Here is a 19,340-nt window from a genome sequence, read left to right on the forward strand (position 1 = left end):
GGGGCGGGGAGAGGGAGTAAGTTGTCATAGTATTTTGAGTTAAGTTCAGTGTCAAACTGAACTCTGTCCAGAGTTTTGTTTGGGTTTCAGATGTTTAGCCCCAAACAAATTGAGATTTAAGTTGAAACAGGCCCAGATTTGGTAATGTTTAAGATTCCTCCCACAGCACAAATAGACTCTTCACTTGAAGCTGCCCTCAGTGCAATTCTTCAATCTTGAGTCTGTGTTTTTGTAAAAACTCGTGGTAAAAAACAGTTAACGATTAATCTGCTTGTGTTCCAGTAACTTGAAAAATAAGCATCCATACCTCTGAGGCCTCAGTCATATCAAGTCCTGAAGGGTGGTTTTTATAGCTGGTGTAAAGCCTTGGCTTATCAGCTCCAATGGCCTGGAAACGCCTTAGACCTGAATATTTGGGATGAGCAGAATGGACCCCCTTAGGAATTCCAAGAAGGCAGAATCGAGATAGAGCACTGCCAAAGCTCACAGATGTGGAATGAAACCAGTTTTTAAACCTGATTCCTCCGCTTTGTTGTAATGTGCGTAAAACCTGGACTTACTTGAGAGTTTTGCACTTGATTAGAGTATTTTGAGCCTGGAATTATGCGTCTTTGTGTGTTTGTCTCTGAAATATTAAGGATGATAGTTCCAAGCTCTCTTGTAAGGCTGCTGTTGAAATTGTCAAAGTATTGACCCTATCTTCCTAGTGGTTCAGAAGTGCCAAATGGTAGCAGGTGTACTATGTGTGTCCTGAGACTGTGTCAGCCCTTTATGTCTAGAACTCAAACCCCCAGATTGAGATATTAGTTGAGAGATTGATAAACTTGCTCAGGTTAGTGATATTACCTCTTAGATTAGATGTGGTGTCATTGCACACAGCATCCCTGTTCTACAGGAAGAAAAATAAAGATGACAGAAGGCGCAGTGCTAGACACCTTTCTAGGCTGTACATTCAGGCAGGGCTCCATATACCTTGGACAGGTTAGTCTTCTGAAGAGTTTTACCTTCAAGGTTAATAAATCAGAAGCTTAAGTAGGCACAGATCTGTGTCTTCTTTTAAGATTGGCTTGCAGGAAAACCCTTGGGTTTATTATACTAGAAGTGGGCACACAGAATGAATTTGTGATGTAAATGCTTGCATTTTAGCTCCTATGCAAAAGCAATAGTCTATGCTAATAGTTCCATTATAGCATCTAAATGTTTACATTATTGCTATCCTACTTAGGAACTGAATTGAAAAACTGAATTAATTTCAATGCATTTGATGGAAGCCCCTTGTTTTTCTGGCTCAGGGAGGTTTTGTCATTGACAGTAGGTGGTGGTTGTTTTAAAGGACTCTGGTTACTTATCCACATGGGCATAGGTACTGCAGATGTCATTGAAGAAATAATGAGGTGTTTTTAGTAATGTCCAATTGGTGGCTACAAATTAGTGTGTTTACAACCCCTGATATTTGGCCCTTTTCATCCTATCGTCGTGTTCATTGGTGCTGACCTGCAGAGTTAATGAGATGCCTAAGTCCTGCTATAGTTCATTGCTTATTACTGTAGGGTAGTTGGTCTCAGTATTTTTTTCTTACATGGGGGTGGGCATAACATTTATCGGCAAGCAAATCCAGGAGGAACTAACATTATTGCAAGTATCCGTTTAGACTTGCAAGCTCCCTCAGCTAGTTAATTCTGTACAGTAGTCTGTGTGGTTTTCATTCCAAAGCTTTTTGTGTAATGCTGTCAGAACCTCTGCTTAATAAAGCAAAGCAGTCCAGGTTGACAACAGCCTTAGTTATTTTAGAAATCATCAAGTGACTACATCTGCATATTTTTGCATTGACTAGAGTGCTTTTTTGGTAAACATGGTTTCGGGGGATTTTTATTGAAGATGAAAACCTTGGGTCCATCAGGTTAGTTGTTTCTGAGGTGGAGACCCCATATGGAACTACCCTGGTCTCAACAAGGTCGCAGCTCCCACACGTAGGCAATGAGAGTTTATCGTTGACCACGAAGAGTTGGCCGAGGAGGAGACCTGAGAGCTGTGTGCAGTGGTGGCTGACAGGAAGAAGATTTTAACCCCAGAGGAGCAGCTCTGGCTGAAAGGGGAAAGATTTACTTCAAAGTATCTCAAGACTCCTGTTGGCATTATTGCTGGGGGCACCTCTAAGGCTGTGGTGGTGTTGTCTTCTAGGTGGGCAGAAGAGAAGCCTTGGTGGGTGTGCGCTGAAGGAGGGTGTTATTGCCAAGAGAGAGGCAATAGGTGCTCAGTGCTTGTGTCCTAGCGTGCTTTCAGGACTCCACGTGTGCTGGGGGCCTCTGTGCTGGTCTGAGGTGCAGCTGTATAGGCGAGGAAGCAGGGAGCACACCGGCCAGGAATGGGTGTAAGAGGCTTGCAGGACAGAGGCTTATGTTGCTTTGTGTGTCTGTGCCCAAGCAGGTACACACAGACATCCATCCACAGTCTAGAAATTGGACAGCCATTCAGTTCTCAAACAAATGGTTTGTTTATTAAACTGAAAGCTGCTATCTCCATTAGGAAATATTCAATTCCAGCAATTAGCCCTGAGGGGTAAAGAGCCTCCCTCTTTCCAGTTGGCTTTGCTCTGTTCCCAAACAGTGCTTTGATGTGCAAGGCACTCCTAATGGAAGATAACTCATCAATTAACCGAACGGAAGGTTAAGTTGAAAACAGACTTTTGGAGGAAGGGATTATCTCTGTGCTGTTAACCACTGATTGACATTTATCTGAGCTGTATTCTTATGCAAAGGTTTAATCTTCCCCTAGGCAGAGGGTGACAAAAGTGCAGACCTATTCTAGTTATTTGGTTTGTTTTTAAAGTCTCTCTAGTAATTGGGTCTTAGATCACTTGAGGCTGGGATAGATATGACGTTTTCCTTTCCAAACAAGTTACCATATTAATTCCTTCAGGAATTGCTCCTAATACTATTAGATTGCCAGATTTTTTTGTTTTTTGTTTTTTGCTTTTTACAAAAAAATAAGCAGGACCATTTATTTTTACGATAACAGTATTTGCAAAATTGTGAAATACACAATACAGATGTGGTAAATCTGTAATTGTGTGCTTGAGATTTGAAAGTGAAAATAAAGTTTTTTCCTTGACATTCAGATACTGATAAACTCTAGTGTTAATTTACATACCATTTTTCAGGAAAATATTAATTTCATAAGTCAAGCTATTTCATATTGTTTTCCAGTATGCCTTTAGTTTTCTAGTATGCTTAATGAGACCAAAACCGGAATATAAAAAAATTAATTGCCAAAAATTTAGAAAGTAAATTAAGAGAGTTATTCCAGTCCACTAATATAATCAATTATTATTTTATTTTCTTCTAGTCTATTTCCCCTCTATATTTGCTACAAAGATGTAATCTGTCTACCTAGATTCTGTTTCATTCTTCATTAGCTTCATAGAATGTTTTAAAAATTTTGCCCTATATTGCTTAATGGGTATTCTGTTTGGGGTGATGAAAAACTTTTTTAGAAATTGTGATCATTACATTGTGAGTGTAGTTAATAGCCAAACTGCATTGTACAATTAAAATGGTAAAAATGGCAACTTTTATGTTGTATATGTTTTACCACAATTTTTAAAAAGGTATATAAAAACCATGTTCCAAAATGGTTTTTTCCTTTTTTTGAGAAGTTAAACGTTGACAGATTTCAGAGTTTGTAATGCCAGGAGAAATATTAATGTGGAGTTTATGTTTTCATGAAATTCAAACACTCAAATTTTTAAATACTATTTAATCTTTGGATGAAGCCGGTCCCTTGGAGGGAAAATTTCAGCAGCGGGGTGGCCTGTTATTAAAGCTTCAGAAACCTTGGAGGTTGAGAGGTCATGTTTCAGGCTGAGGTAATGAAAGCCCTCTGGGGAACACAGAATACTCTTAGTGAAGTCCCCAGCCCCTAGGAAGGAGGGCTGTGATGATAGTCCTTGAGAGACAATGACAGATGAGTAGCTGCCCTAGAAGCCTTCCAGTTCCCAAAAGTGTATTAAGTATATTAATGCAAAGGCTGCCCTCAGGGAGCCCCAACAATAATTGGGTAAACCCTCTGGAAGGATGGTGATAGAGCAGTTAATTCTGCTGAGTTCTTACACCAGGAAATTTGGGATGGGGTGGGGGGAACAGGTTTGACCTGGGCTTTCCAGGGCTTGCCAAGGTGAAGGGGTCAGCAAGGGGACAGACAGCGAAATAATAGTTCAGGTTTGGAAAAGGCGTCAGGCCCTTAATTCCAGAGTCAAGAGTTTCTTTTAAAAAAGCAGTCCAAGCGATGTTTACTGAGGGGCTAGGTGTCAGGCACCATGGTATGTTTTTTGGTTTCTGTGTGGCGCCCTAGGCAGAGCTTAGCAAGGTGTACAGTCTGCTTAGCGAGTTACAGGCCCTCAGGAAATGTCTGTGCCCAGCTTTGGTGGGGGAAAGATGACCCAGAGCAAGCCACAGTGGCCCCCCTTGATCTAGAGCATCCATTGGGGTTAGCGGGGTTCAGATCAGAGACTGGGGACCTCTTCCTGGACCACATACCTGACTTCCTATACTCATGGTGAAACCGGAGGCCAGTGAGTCCGGGGCTCGTGCTGCCTGGTCTGCTCAGCCAATAGATCCACACAGGAGTTGGGTCATAGAATAAGCATTTATTATCAAAGCACCGGTGGTCTGAGAGGGCAGCAGGTTAACACCTCCAAAAAGTGCCTTCACAGTCTCAGACCGGCTTGGAGTTTTTAAGGGAAAATCTGGGCATTCCTCCAGAGGCTACGTGAGGGTTCCTGGGGTCTGCATGGAGCCTCGCCTCCGGCTACGTGATTCTGTGGTGGAGTCAGCAACCCAGGAACAATGATAGAGTTAGCCTGGTAGACCATTGAGATTGTGATCAATAAGCCTAAGGTAGTAATCATAAGTTTCAGGGTAGTTTTCTAAAACAGGGGACATTCCGAATTTAAGCCACAAGGGGATGAGCTATTGTTAAGCTGTAGGTAGGTCAAGGAAAGGTGAGGCTGGGGACAAGGAGAGGCCTCTACTAATGGGGGTGCCAGCCCAGCTCTGCTTCCCTGGGACTTCTGGTCCCAGAAGTGATTGTGTTGCCGCATTTATGTTCCTGAATTCTTAAATATTGCAGAGGATGTGATCCAGGATAAGTAAGACAAGCTGGATATTTGAATCTAATCGGGCTCCGTGTTTTAAACATCTCATGTTCTCTTGGGTTTTCGTTTATATCCCAACTCTGAAATTAATTGGCTTAACACATAATTTGTTAAGCATGAATTGGTCAGTGAAGTGAAGAAGTGATTTTAAAGAGTGCTTTTCATAAGAGGTTTAACCACATTACTGCAAGGAAAACATGCTAACTTATGTATTTCAGCATTGCACGGTGATATTGAGGGAGTTGATTTAGTAATGGGCTGAGAAATCCCTTGTAGTACCCAGTCTTTGCAGTTAAAGCCTTGTCCTCGCTCCCTTGTCCATCTTCCAATGGCCAACTGTCTTGATAAGATGAGATACAGAAGTTTTCACATCTGCACTAATTCTGAGGCTCAGCATGAAGTCACCAATGCAGGGAGCTTGGCTTGGGTTTATAGTTTGCATTTTTCATAAGATGTGCTCACAGAAAACTTAGGGGAAAAAATTGGAGGTTTAGTGTTTTAGAATACAACAGCACATCTTGACTGGAGTCAACCTTTTGGTTCCAGCCGCCTTTTAACATCTCACAGCTTGAGATGCTTGTTGGTTGTGGTCCTGTGGCTTTGAAACCCCCCACCTGCGCGCATGCAGTTCCTGTTACTTCCTGTTCTTTCACCCCCACCTTCTGCCATGCTTGTTTGGGGAGGGGGCCATGTCTGGAATGGGCTAGCTGCTCTGAGACCCCTGCTATTGTGATCGAAACTGCATACAAGACAGACATTCTTGGGAGTGGCCAAACATTATCTAGAGAATTCCAACCACTCAGGTGAAGAGAAAGTCACTCACCTGGAGCATTTAGAGAACTCCAAACATCTGAAGTGGGAGCAGACACAGCTTTTTCAGATACAGCTAAGAGCTCAAAGTGAATTCCTCGATTCAATGAGCTGTGGCTCATCTTGTGTCTTGGGAAAGCAAAAAAGATGCCAGGATTTGCTTCTTTACAGTGGACTTTGCTGCTGGACAAGCCAGAGCTTAGATCTCAACTCTGTCACTTCCACTTGGGTTCTTGAGTAGATTACTTAAACTCGGAGAGTATATTTTGCAATGTCTTCATCTGCAAAATAGAGATTAAACTCTCCTCCAAGGTGTTGCTGTGTGGATTTATTGAGATAATGTATGGGAAGGGCATAGTGAAATGCCTACACATGGTAATGTTCAATTAATAATTGTGAACAATGTCATCCATGCCAATTCTATTTCCTGTGAAGAAAATTGGTACATGGCTGAGGAGTTCTAGGATCCATTTAGACAATGTGGTAAAGTAGACGAAGAATCTTGGAGTTAATCTTTCTTGTTTGATAAGCCTCTAGTCTAGATTGTTTCAGCTTCTACTTCTGTATCTACAAGAGGCAAGATGGTGGTTAAAGACCCTGGGACAGGCGGCCTCTGCTCACCCCCAGTTTTACCACTTACTGCTGAATGCCTTGAGGCAAGTCACTAAAAACTGTGAATCTCAGTTTCCTGAGCTGTATGATTAAGAGCACTGGCTTCAAAGGTTGATTATGAGAAATAAATGTGATTGTGTATTAAAATCATTTCGTTCAATGCCTGGCATATCATAAATGCTCACTATAAGGTTATGGTCACCTAATTATTGACTCCAGACAACACCTTCAAGGTCTTGGGGCCCCTGTGTCCCTTCTCCAGTTTGACATGGTTGCATATTCATTGCCAACTCCAGGACTTTGCAGCTTCAGCCTTTGCAAACTGGCTTCTGTGGACCACAATATCCATGCCTGCCGCCATTGCAGCCTGAGCAGTGGCATTTCTTGACTCTTCCTGTTTTGTCCACAAGTTTTAAAAATCACAAATACTGTGGGACCACCCACCTCTGACAAGACTTGAAAGAGCCTGTTAATTGGCATGCTGCCAGAGGAGAAAACAAGAGCCACCTGCCTTGTGTGGGGGTCTACCATCTCCCAGTCATCAGGTCAGTTGCTTTCACATGTGCTATCTCTTAGGTAATCTTCCTAACAGCCTTCGAAGGCAGGTGTGTTTCCTATTGCTGCTATAGCACATTGCCACAAACTTAGTGGCTTACAACAATAGAAATTGTTTTATATATATATATTTTATATATATTTTCTATATAATATTTTCTATATAATATCTGGCACAGTTGAGGCCAGAGGTCTGAAATTAGGGATGGCAGGGTCGGTTCCTCCTGGAGGCTCTCAGGGAGAATCTGTTTCATGCCTCTCTCCTAGCTTCTGGTGGCTGCCAACAATCCTTGGCGCTCCTTGACTTGTGGATGAATCACTCCAATTTCTGTCAGTGTCTTCACCTGGAGTGGTCCTCGGTGTCTATCTCTGTGTGTCCTTTCATCTTATAGGGACACCCATCGTTGCATTTAGGCCCACCTTAATCCCGTATGACCTCATCTTAACTAATTGCATTTGCAAAGACCCTATTTCCAAATAAGGTCACATACTGAGGTTCCAAGTAGGCATGAATTTTGGAGGGGACACTGTTCCACCTCCAACAGGAATTACACACATTTAACAGATGAGGAACCCTGAGTTTGAGAGGAGAACATCTCTTGCACAAGCATTACACAGTCAGTTTGTGACACCGGTGGATTCCAACCCTGACCTTTTCTCCAGATTCATGTTCCTCCCACTGGATCACCTTAGCACACACAAATAAATGGAGAATAACACAAGGGCCTTAAAACCACAGCAGCAAAATGCTTAGCAGCAGTCGGCCACTAGATCAAAGGGGGCCTCTGGAGGGTAAACAGGATGAAGCCGAGGCTGTGCAAGCAAATGGCAACCTCTTCCGTGTTACTGGTCCTCAGGCTTGATCCTGTTTTCATAATCAGTGTATGGCTCCCAACCATAGTGCTCTGCTCCTAGCATTGCACAGTCGGGCATAGAGATTACTCATAAATGAGACAGGCAGCAGTGGTCGGGTTCTGTTGGCTTGAAGCAAAGGGAACCGAGCACATTTCTTTGCATGAAGCCAAGTACCCTCCCATGACTCCCCCTGCACCCCATCTTACTGCTGGCTTATGCTTATCATGCATCCCCTTAGAGGATGGAGAAATTCCATGTTTTCCTTCTCCTGCAGAGGTTCCTTCCTGGAATTCAGAACCACAAAAGCAGTAGACGGAAGCAGGTGACCAGCCCTCAACTGCCCCCAGAGCTGGTCTGCCCAAACTTTTCTCCGATATGGTCCAGCAGAGCAGGCCCAGGACAGAACTGGGAGAGACCAGAGCAGTGGGCAAGAGAGGGGTGATTCCATGTGCTCCCCTGGTTCTGGCTAATGCACAGTTGTGGAGCAGAACCAGAGTCAGGTCCTCAGGGTCAAGGGCAAGTTTCTCTTAGTTGAAACCACAACGTACCTCTGAAAGCAGGCTCAAAATCCCATGTCAACAGTGGCATCAGTTTGGTACATGAGATGGGAGTCAGAAAATCTGGGTGGGCCTGGCTTGAGCCTTCACTGCCCCTTGGCTGCCCTCCATACCCTGCTGTTCACCGGGCGGTGCCTCCAGCACATGTTCTGATCCAAAATTGCCACTTAGTCCTGGCAGAGCAGGACTCTCAGATTGACCATCTGGACTTTCCTGGACTTTTTTTCTGCCAGAGCATGTCAGAGTTTTGTCTGCTGCACAGTCTGGCTTCACATATCTTTGTGCTTTTGAAGAAACTTAAGAGAAGGCCATTCATGGGTTTCCAGAGTGAGTGGCAGTTCATGGTGACACTAGTACCCATGACGATGAGACCTGTCCTGTGGATGGCCATCTAAACCTTCTAGAGCCTTCCAGCAGTTCCTTTGCGATCCATCAGTAGCTGATTCAATAGGATCAAATCTTTTTCCTGTTGGTAAGTGGTAGGTCCTTTGGTTGAGTTTTCTTAGTGCTCATCAGGTATTTCATTTCAAAAGCACCTCTAGATTGTTGGGCTTTTCTTTCTTCCCCAGAATTGTGACCACTGTCTTGGGGATATGAAGGCTTGCCGTTTAACACCTCCTGACTTTAAACAAGGAAGAGCTTGCTGAGTGAATCTATAAGGGGTCTCAGCTCTGTGCTAAGTCCTCTCACTGACCTCAGCAACTCAGGCCCAACCCAAGGGCTGGGAACAGGGTGACAGAAGGGATGGATCCCAAGGCAGAATTGGCATTAGGGTTGGGATCACCTCAGTGAAGAGTTATTGTCCATCCCCCAACCCTCCCCCCAGCATTTGCTTTAAACGTTAGTAAAAGACATGGTGGCTTTGCTTACAGAAGACCAGTTTAGCAAACCAAAAATATTATTTTTAAAAGTTTACTCAAAGCTTTAAAATACTCCAATTTACTGAGTCCCTATTTGTGTGTGTGTGTGTGTGTGTGTGTGTGTGTGTGTGTGTGTCTGTCTGTCTGTCTGTCTATATGATAGGTGCACAGGAAGGTAATGAGATTAACCCATCTGCACATATAAGTTGAATGGAGCAAAAAATGACTATTTAGCATTATAAAGTCAGCCTCCCTTTTTTTTCTCTACTCGACAGATCAGACCTTGATTAACTTTTCAATGGGGTTTTCCTATGACATAGTGTATGAAATTCTATGACATTTGACTCCCAAAGAGGAATTTCATTACTCCCAGAGTGTTTCACAACTTTTCGGGAATAGACAGCTCCCCGAAGGAAAATATCTATATATAGCAGCAAGTCAGTTACATATCTTTGAAACAGGAAGATTATATTATCATCCAATTGAGAGTGAAAGCCGGCTCCTAGAAGTATGATATATGACAAGAAAGCACAACTTCCTCCAGAGAAGGCCACGTTGTGATATCCGTTTGTTTATCATAGCTGAGTAAAGGCCTCACGACTCATTATGTCGATAGAAAACGGAGATTGTGGCATTGCAATACTTAACAAGTAGACAAGCTTTGGTCTTTTAAAAATCTATGTATATTTAAAGCTCAACTTTGTAACTTATTTATTTATGCATGATTACTTTCAAGTATTGCCTTTCTAATTACAAAAGCTATACATGCTCAGTAATGCAAACCTTTGTAATATAAAACTTATAGGCTTCACTTCAGCTTTTCATCCTCCCTTCAACGTTGAGTTTCCTCCATTCTCCGGCGGTTAACCACCGGTTAACCACAGTTAATATGTGGATGTGATTCTTCCCAATAATATGTATACAAATGATGCCCTCGGCTTTGAGACAGAGATTCAGTCTCCTCCAGGTGTCTATTCTCCTATCATATTTCCTTTTACTTCTTGCCCATCTATCTGCCTTACTATTTATATTTTTACGTACCTCTTTCTTCATGAGTTAATATTCACATGGTTGAAAATTCAAAAGGTGTAGAAAAGGACACAGTGAAAAGAAGTCTACCACCTCTGATGTCTATCCCCCACCCCCTGCCCCATTTCAGAGAAAACCATTGCTATCTGTTTCTCATTTATACTTTCAGGATATATATATATATTGGGTTGTTGGAAAAGTCATGATGCATTTTTGCAGCGAAAAACATAGAAAAAAATACGTCATGACTTTTCTGACAACCCAATATATATAGATTCACTTTTTTTAACAACAAAAGTAGCATAGTATATATACTATATACCATGTATATAAGTGACCACTTGTCACTTAACAGTAGATCTTTGAGACTGTTCTGTATAAATTCTCACAGAGCTGGGAGCCGCACTGTTCTCTTAAAGGTTGCATAATATTCCATGTTATGATAGTCCCGTCCCTTCTTAGGTTATTTGTAGCCTTTTATTACTGCAAGCGATATGGCATTGGAGATTCTTGGATATAGGTCACTGTATACATGTGCCACTATATCTGAGTATAAATTCTTGAAGGTAGAATTACTGGGTCAAAGATGCTGTATATTTTAAAGCTGGATACTTATACCGTGCAATTTCATGGAGTTGGATACAGGTACCTGTTTCCTCCCATACTGATAGCTAATTTTATTGGTGGAAAACTTATAATTTAATTTTGCCTTTCTTTTATATGAATGGGATTGGGAATCTTTTTGTATGTCTGAGAATAATTTATATGTGTTTTTGTGTCAACTCTCTGTCCCTGATGGCAATGCATTTTTTCTAAAGCTTTGCTCTCCATGATGCACCACGATGGCACCGATATTCCTGCAAAAGATAATACGAGTGTAGTATCTGAGGAAGCGAGCAGAGGGACCTTTTGAGTCTAAGATCATTGGCAGACTCACAACAGACTCAAGGCAGAAGTGGGGTACATGTGGGGCACTGCATCAGGCTTTCAGCCCCTTTCTCTTACAAGATCACCACTGGCTTCATCAGGGTCTGGAATAAACATACCATATATTAGGGTTCCAGATTCCCCTCCCTCCCAAAGCCTGCTTTATGAGCAGTATTGGAGACAAGGGGTGCGCAGGGAGATGGCAGGGTACAGTGGGAAGGGTAGGAAGTTGGTGAACTATTTCTGTTTCTGTAGCATGATGTTTCTTAATGGGAATAAATGAGACCATGGCACAGACACAGCTGGGTGGTCCATACATCTGTGTATGTTCCTCCTAACTCCCTGCTTGGTGGCTGTCAGGGGTCCTGGACTCTCGAACACCAGGGAGTTGCTGTGAGTCTCGCTGTCCTAAAAGCCACTGCTGGGTTCCTTTCTCATCGGTCTTCCCTCAGTAAATTAGGGCTGGGTATTTGTCTTAGGTCCCCACACTTTTACCCCATTAGGGATTCCTTTGAGTAAACAAGCTCCTATTTTAAATTGTAAATATTCCCATGAAATTCACATCTAAGCGCAAATTGCTTTAAAGACCTGGCTCCATGCTGAGAAGTGGAGTCTTGGAGATGGGACAGGAGGAGGGACCTAACTGAAAGGTGATCTGGAGAAGAGCAAGCTGGGGAGGGAGGGAGGGGGTGGTGGCGCGGGGAAGCCATGGCGCTGGCCATTTAGCAAGGGTGCCTTGGATTGGGCCTCGGAGCAGTTTGAAAAGCCACAAAACTCCAGCTCCCCTGTGCCCTAGAAAGCGTGCAGAGGCGCCTTCCCAGTGCCTCCCCCACTTCTCCACTTGACAATTCCAGGCAGCAGGCTCGGTCTCACCATTTTTGAAGCCTCTGCAGGTTGCCTGTTGCCACCTTAGTCCCTGCTGATCTCAACAGTTCCATTTTGGAACATTCTGTCACACAAAGGCACAAAAATGGTTACATTTATTTAACCGAATAAACTCCTTCAAAAGATAACGCTCAAAAGAGATAACGTTCTGACAAGGGGAATGTCTACGACAGAGCCGCGTTCCTTCCCGGAGCCCTTGAAATCTCTCTCTTGGCAAAACTACCAAGCGCGGTGTCAAAGGCTGCGGCTGCCCCCATTTCCTGGCTCGCTTTCTCTCAGCTCTGCCCTCGTCGTCACCAGACTCAGCACCACCCAGTGTTTCTCCTTTGCGTGAGGTTCATGCCAACATCACAGAATTACAGATTAGGAGCAGAAAGGAAGTGAATCCAGGGAGGTTCACCGAGTGTGCTTCTCTTCATTTTGCAGACCAGGAAACTGACACCTAGAAGAGAAACATGGTTTTCCCAAAGTCCCATAGCAGCAGGCACGGCACATGGTTTCAAAGACAGTCTGCTGCTGCCTTGCATTTGCTTTTTACTTTTTCCCTTTGGATTCTTTGGGTTAGCACGGCACACTTCTTGGATCTGCTCCCTCCTGAACTGCCTGCCCAGCGTGGCTCCCAGGGGCAGGGCCCTGCCCTGTGGGTGGGATTCATGGATTCCAGCCAGAGCTCTATTCCTGACCCTGGGGAGGGCCTGGACCCATAGGCTGGGGCCCGCCCCTCTGTGGAATGGGTGAGAACCCCCACTTTGCTGCTGGTGGGAGGAGTAAATAGGGGAGGTATGTAAGGGTGTGTAACACCGACCTGACACCCAGTGGGTGTGCAGTAGATATTTGCTTGAGTGATGGTTGCAAAAAAGCGCTGATGGCCTCCGGACCCCAGCTACTGGGCCTCACAAATTGCACGTTGCTTCCCAGTCCACCAGGACCATGTTTCAAAACGGCTTCATGTCCCCCAATGCAAGGCAACCTCAGAGACTAAACAGAAGATCAGGTTACAGCACTGGGAGAATTAAACTGGCCTGGCAATTTATTTTCATTAACTCAGAAAAATCAACCCAAGCTCAGTCTGGGACGAGACAAAAGCGAAGTGAAAGGAGGAACAGCAGCAAGGTGTGTGCTGCTGGAATCCACTGCTCATTCCTGCCCGAGAGCCCACGGCCGTGAACAGTGGGGCAGCTTGATTTATGCTTTGCAGCCTAAGTCCACCTGACAGGTTTGATGTCTACCTCTGCCTCTGAGTATGAGCCACTTTTCTGGAGTACCTCCCTGTGACTTTGCCAGAGTGTTTTTCTAAACTCCACTCTATTTTTGCAGCCGGAGGGCGGTATTTCCCTAGGTGTGTAAGTGTGTATACTTATGTGTTTCTGTGTGTGTTTTTTGTATGCGTGCGTGCACGAATATGTGTGCGTAAATGTGCTTATGTGTGCATTTGTGTATGTGTGCGAGTGGGTCTTACTTTGCTACAAGTCCTGCCATGACAAAGTACCACACATTGAGTGGCTTAAACCACAGAAATGTGTTGTCTCACAGTTTGGAGACTAGAAATGCCAAAACCAGGCGTCAGCAGAGCTGGTTCCTTCTGAGGGTTGTAGGGAAGGACCTCCCTTCTCCTTGGCCTGTAAATGGCTGTCTTCTCTCTGTCTCTTCACATTGTCTTCCTTCTAGGTGGGCCTCTGTCTAAATCTCCTCTTTTTATGAGGACACTAGTCATGTTGGATTAAGGCCAAACCCCAGTGACCACTAATTTGATTGCTTGAGACTCGATCTCCCAATAAAGGCACAATTTTGAGGTACTGTGTGTTAGGACTTAAACATGAAGTTGGGGTGGGGGGGAAGGGGAGATACAGTTCAACCCATAACATGTGCATGTCTGTGTGTGTGTGTACGTGTGTGTGTGTGTAGTGGACCACAGCATCTGAGACCCCAGTCAGAAGCATGCCTCGTTCTTAGATAAGCGTACTTGCAGTTACACACCGTTTTCTCTCGTGAACAGGGCAGGTTTGAAACAGTGTTTTAGAAACCTTTCCCGAGTGTGGAGGGTAGATGTGATTGTGTCGTGGGTCCCAGCTACCACTCTTGCCTCTTGCTTGGAGGCACCTCTTCGTGGAAGGCCCTACCCTGGGTGGTCATTCTTGAGCCAGAGCATTGCCACCCTAGGTGTGTGATTTTTTTTTCCCCCACCTCATTTTACTTTAGACTGTTAAGTAGCATCTTGAAATGCCTTTGGCTGTACAACAGAACATTCCAATTATTCCAAAGGGTACATAAATTCAGTTTCCATAGCACTCCCTGGTGACTTGGCATCACCAAGTCAGTCGTTGAGAAACTCCCGCGTATTTCTAAACACATTTCAGCATATTCCACATGTCGTTTAGGTGTTGTAAATAGTTGCAAAGAATAGCATACTTTTAGCTTCCTTTTCAGAAGAGCCTGCCTGGGTTCCATTTGCTCTGATTTCTCCTTCCCTGGATTCTGTTTTTGGGAGGGTCCCAGGTGGCCTGCATTCCTGGCCAACCTGCAGGCCACAGGGGAGCCCTGCCACCTGTTTTGGGGTGCTCGCCTGCTTCACTAAGACAGACTGCTCCCAAACTGTCCCCAAACAGCTGTCCTCACAGAACCTTACTTGGCCATTTGTCCTCTTCCTATGCACTTTACTGTACATCTGTTGTCTTTATCCTCTCCAAAATCTTACTGAAGAGAATGCGTTCTTCATGGCCCTGCATGGACCTAGAATTCTAACTGACTTTCTAGTCAGCCAGACCCTAAGTTAAGCCCCAAATCTTCTAGGTCAACCCAAAGTTGAGGACAAGGTGGCTGGAGTGTGTGGGGGCCGTGTTGGGAGCCAGTTGGAATTCCCAGGCAGGGGGACTTACATCAACCTTCCGTCCGCCTTAGTGTGTGGTGCCGGGGATCTGATTCTGTGGCGAAAGAGTGAGGGTTATATTTGTGACACTCATGTCTACCTGAGGCCAATGCGCATCTGTTTTCTGGTTGTCAGAAGACACTGGTTAGCTATGGGAAAGCGGGGCCACTCCCCCCAGACGTTCCTTGAAATTAGAGCACTCACCCTGACTCCAAATTCTTCTGTCCCACTTCAGCATGGGACATAATGTAACCGCTTAAAATATGTCTTACAAAGACTATTCAAGGACATGAAAAGTGAGATAATAAGAGGTAAAAAAAAGTTGGCAACAAAACTGCATGTACTGTCTGGTCTCAACTATTATTAAGTACATGTTTCTAAAAAGGAGACTACATGGAATGCAATAAAATATTAACTATTTTCCTCTGAGTGGAGGGAGGATGAATAACTTATTTTCCAAATTTTCTGCAGTGAGCATTTATGACTTCACAGATGGGATATCTCCGGGGTGCCAAAAAAATGTACACAAGTGGACACTTAGGTCAGCGTTGCTCAAGCAGTAGTTCGCCGTCATCAGAAGTGTCTGGACGCTGATTGTAACCACTTTGAGCACCTCTTGTAATTGCAGAAGTCAAACGCGACTTGTATTCATCTTTTGTTATCAGTATATATTATTACAATTTTAATACAGTTTTCCTTTCTTAAAATTTTTTTCTTGGCACCCTCTGATTTTTTTGGTACTTCTGATTACAGTGAACAACTGCTTGAGCAACCTTGACCAAAGTGTCTACTTGTGTGTATATACACACACACACACACACACACACACACACACACACACACACACACACACATATATATGTTTTTGGCACCCCTGGTATCATTTAACTGGATCTTTAGTAAAAGATGAAAGATTTATACTATCTGAAGAGAAAGCAGAGTATGATTAACTGGATCTTTAGGATCTTTCCCATTTGTTGCTACCTCAGCATCACCAGGATATGAATTCCCTGCTTACCCAAGGCCCATGCCTGACTTTCTAAGATGATAGCAGTAAGGGTTCATATCAGCAGCACCAAGCTCTTGCCTTCCCCACTCCGCCAGGGGAGCAGACTAGAGCTGCCTCTGGCTGGACTGCCCCTGCCCTCCAGGCTCTGGCCAAGCAGGGAGGGGCCAGGCCTCTTGGAAGGGGGTTAAAGTCCTTCTTTGTGTGAATGGCCTTTTAGGGAGCAGAGGGAGGGCCAGCTCTGACATCACCGTCTTCAGTCCGGAGGCTGGGAAGGAATTTGTCCAGCTTGAGCCACTGCACAGGAATCTGTCTGGAAACAAGGCAGTTCTGACTGGGGACGTTTGAGGTACACACTCTGGGAAGGGTAAGCCAAGTCTGCTGACCTATCTTACTGTCCTTTTCTTTCTAATCTGGAAGGAGAGGGTTCCTTTTTGATGCCAGAGTCTTTGTGGAATTGGAACTAGAGAAAGAGTGGGCCGCCGAGTTCTGACTGGTCACTTGCTTGTCATTTTGCAAATCCTGTGAAATTCCCAGCTTTCATGCTAAAGGGCAAAGGGGCCAGTGTACTACACAGGCAGTGCATGCAAAGACACACCAGTCATCTGCGGCAGATAATGCTTTGAAGATGGTGCGTGAGTGTGTCCGTGAAAGAGAGAGTGTGTATGTGTATGTCCTTTTCCAGAATGGAACCTAGTGACCCAGCAATTCTGGTAGCTGGTTTTCTACTTATCGCCTTGTACTGATTTAGTTTACAGCTAGCCTTCTGTTTCCATGCTGTGGAACTCGCCACATTCATGGAGTGACTTAGGGCTTTTTAGGGATTGTGTGTGCCTATGCCATGGAGGACCCAGGGGGACAGAGGGACAGAGGGAGAACCTCATCAGCTCTGTTCGAATGTACATCTGTGGACAAAGAGTTAACCTCAAAAGCATCTGGCACCGCTTTCTTCTTTCTCCTGGCTCTCTGCCTCAACATAGTGGATTTTTGATGGGTCCAGTTTTTGGTTTTGTTCTGTTTTTTTCTCCCCCAGCTTTTGCTTTCTTCCATTCCTGGTTGGCCAGGCATGAACCCAAGATCCTGAACTATTTTAAAACCAAGAAGAACACGGCGAGGTTATAAAGAACAGAAGCTAGGCTTGCTTGTTTTCAGCAGCATCAGTTACCCTAAACATTTCAGGCTGCTGGAGCCCGAGTCCCCTCTGCGGCCTTGATGTCGGTTTATTCTGGATAATGTAAAATAGTCTCCCAGTGAAAAGGGCCTTGGGTGAGAAGAGCATCTGAGGACTCCTTGGTAGAGCACGAAGTGTATCGATCGCATTAAGAAGCAAAACTGGACTTTTCTTGGAGCTGCAATGAAGCCTCTCTCCTCTTGCAGGGGAAACTTGGAAACACCCCAGCAGCTCTCTGCCCCTCTTGCAGGGAGTCACTGAAGGAAACACGCCTTTCACCAGTGGCTGCAGGAAAGGCAACACAGCTTCCTTCCTTTCCTGCCCTCCCCACCTCTCCCCCCCCCCATCACACACTCCATCCTCAGTTTCTTGACAGAAAGCCCAAGCTGTAAATGTGTTAATCAAACACCACCGTAACCTTTTCCAGATGTGCAGCCTGACATTTGAGCTGGTGACTTTTTAGCAGGGTTAAGGGGATGCTATTAATAAGGCAGGCTTGTGGTGCTGGGGAGACTCTATGACGGTACAAACGGACCGTTTTCCTTCCCCTGGAGCGTGAGCCAAGACATAGGCGAGCCTTGTTTTCGATGAAAAGGGTTTCCAAAAGTGTTTGTATCATGCCTTCAAGCCTGTACCTGGGGCATAAACCCGAGAATAGCAGGGTGGTGACTGCTGTGTTGACCAATACCATGGAAGCCCTGGGAAAGAAACGCTGGGCCTGTAGGAACAAGAACCTCTTTTTAGAACTGCCCTAGTCACACTTAGCTGTAATGGCTTCATGGCAGGAGGTCGACGGGAAGGAAACCAAGAGGCTTTGTCAGTGCTAGTGCCCTGAAGCGGGGGAGTCACAGTGTTAACCCGAGCCTGCCTGGTCGAAATTTAGCTTGCAACTACCCAGCAGTGCTTGGGGTCCTAAGTCTGCCTTCTAGTAGCCAGGGGTTCTCTGTCCTCCTCGGAGAGTGACTAGGCTCCTGGGTTCCCACGATCAACACAGGCCTTGGTCCTACAGGCCGGAAGAAGCTCTGCTGGGGGTGGAAAAGGAAAGCCTGCCTTGGACTGGAATGTGGCCCAGGTTATCACCTCTCTCCTCCACTTCCTGGCCCAGAGGCCTGAAGCCAAACCAAGGAAGCAAGCCCTTCTCAGACGTTCCCGCTCTCTCTGTCTTTACAGGGGCAGTGGAAGGGGCCCACTCCGAATCCCAGCGCCTTCTCCAGCCTGTCCCCAGCCTGCCATCTTCAGCCGGGATGGGGGGCACAGGAGCTGCAGGCCAGCTGCTGAGGAGCAGGGGGGGGGGTGCTCCCAGCCTCCTTCGTAAACCCTTTTCAGCCTGCACAATTCGCACCATTGAACAGGACCGGAATTTTCTTTTTCTGTTCCTGTTACAGTACTTCCTCTGCCTTGTGCTGTTGGCTCCTTTTGTGTGAATTGGTCCTCTCCCTCCAAAGCTGTAAGCTCCTTGCTGCAGAGAGGGGACCATCTCAGAGCCCTGGGGCCTCCCATGGCTCCAGGCACAGGGCTTGTCACTCTGTAGGTTCTCAGGGTGTCCTTATCCTTGCAGGAATGCACTTTGAGCTCTTCAGGCTCTGTGTTCCCCACCACTTTCCTAAGGTTCCCTTGGTTTGGGGAGCCTGTCTTCCCCAGACCTCCTGTCTTTGTAGTGGTACCCTGGTTCCCCCAAGCCTGATGGACATCAGCAGACCAAAGTCGCAGGTGTCTGAGCATCATCTATCAGATTCTAGGTTATACTCCCTCCTTCCATTGCCTTCATGACAGAAAGTTCAGAGTCCTGTAAGAACCATCCTACAGCCAGCCACGCATGGTTCCTGGAGCCCGTTCTTTGCTGGGACAGCAACTGTGCTCTGTGTACTAAAAATGCAACTTAAGAAAGAGAGTGGGAGGGTAAGAAGGGAAAATAAAGACGCTATCTGGTTTCACAGCTATGAGGAAGTTTTATATCATCGTCATGCTCCTATTCCTGGGCCAAAAGTGATTTTGTGTTTTTTGGTGAACTTAAAAATAACTGGATTAAAGGATCAGGTCACCTATTACCTGGGG

General features: G+C 45.2%; 1 protein-coding gene across 9 annotated transcripts in view; it reads left to right on the forward strand.

The window, feature by feature from the left end:
• PALM2AKAP2 (PALM2 and AKAP2 fusion) overlaps positions 1–19,340 on the forward strand; it is a 428,602-nt gene that overhangs the window by 376,050 nt on the left and 33,212 nt on the right. Inside the window, exon 1 of one of the 9 annotated variants that reach the window (XM_019635849.1) lies at positions 16,357–16,481. The exons of the other annotated variants lie outside the window; for them this stretch is intronic. The gene's annotated coding sequence lies outside the window, so the exon portion shown is untranslated. Of the gene's footprint in view, positions 1–16,356; positions 16,482–19,340 lie in introns of those variants that run through there. 9 annotated transcript variants of the gene reach the window in all.

The sequence above is a fragment of the Hipposideros armiger genome, unplaced genomic scaffold, assembly GCF_001890085.2.
Source record: "Hipposideros armiger isolate ML-2016 unplaced genomic scaffold, ASM189008v1 scaffold_24, whole genome shotgun sequence".
Taxonomy (NCBI): domain Eukaryota; kingdom Metazoa; phylum Chordata; class Mammalia; order Chiroptera; family Hipposideridae; genus Hipposideros; species Hipposideros armiger.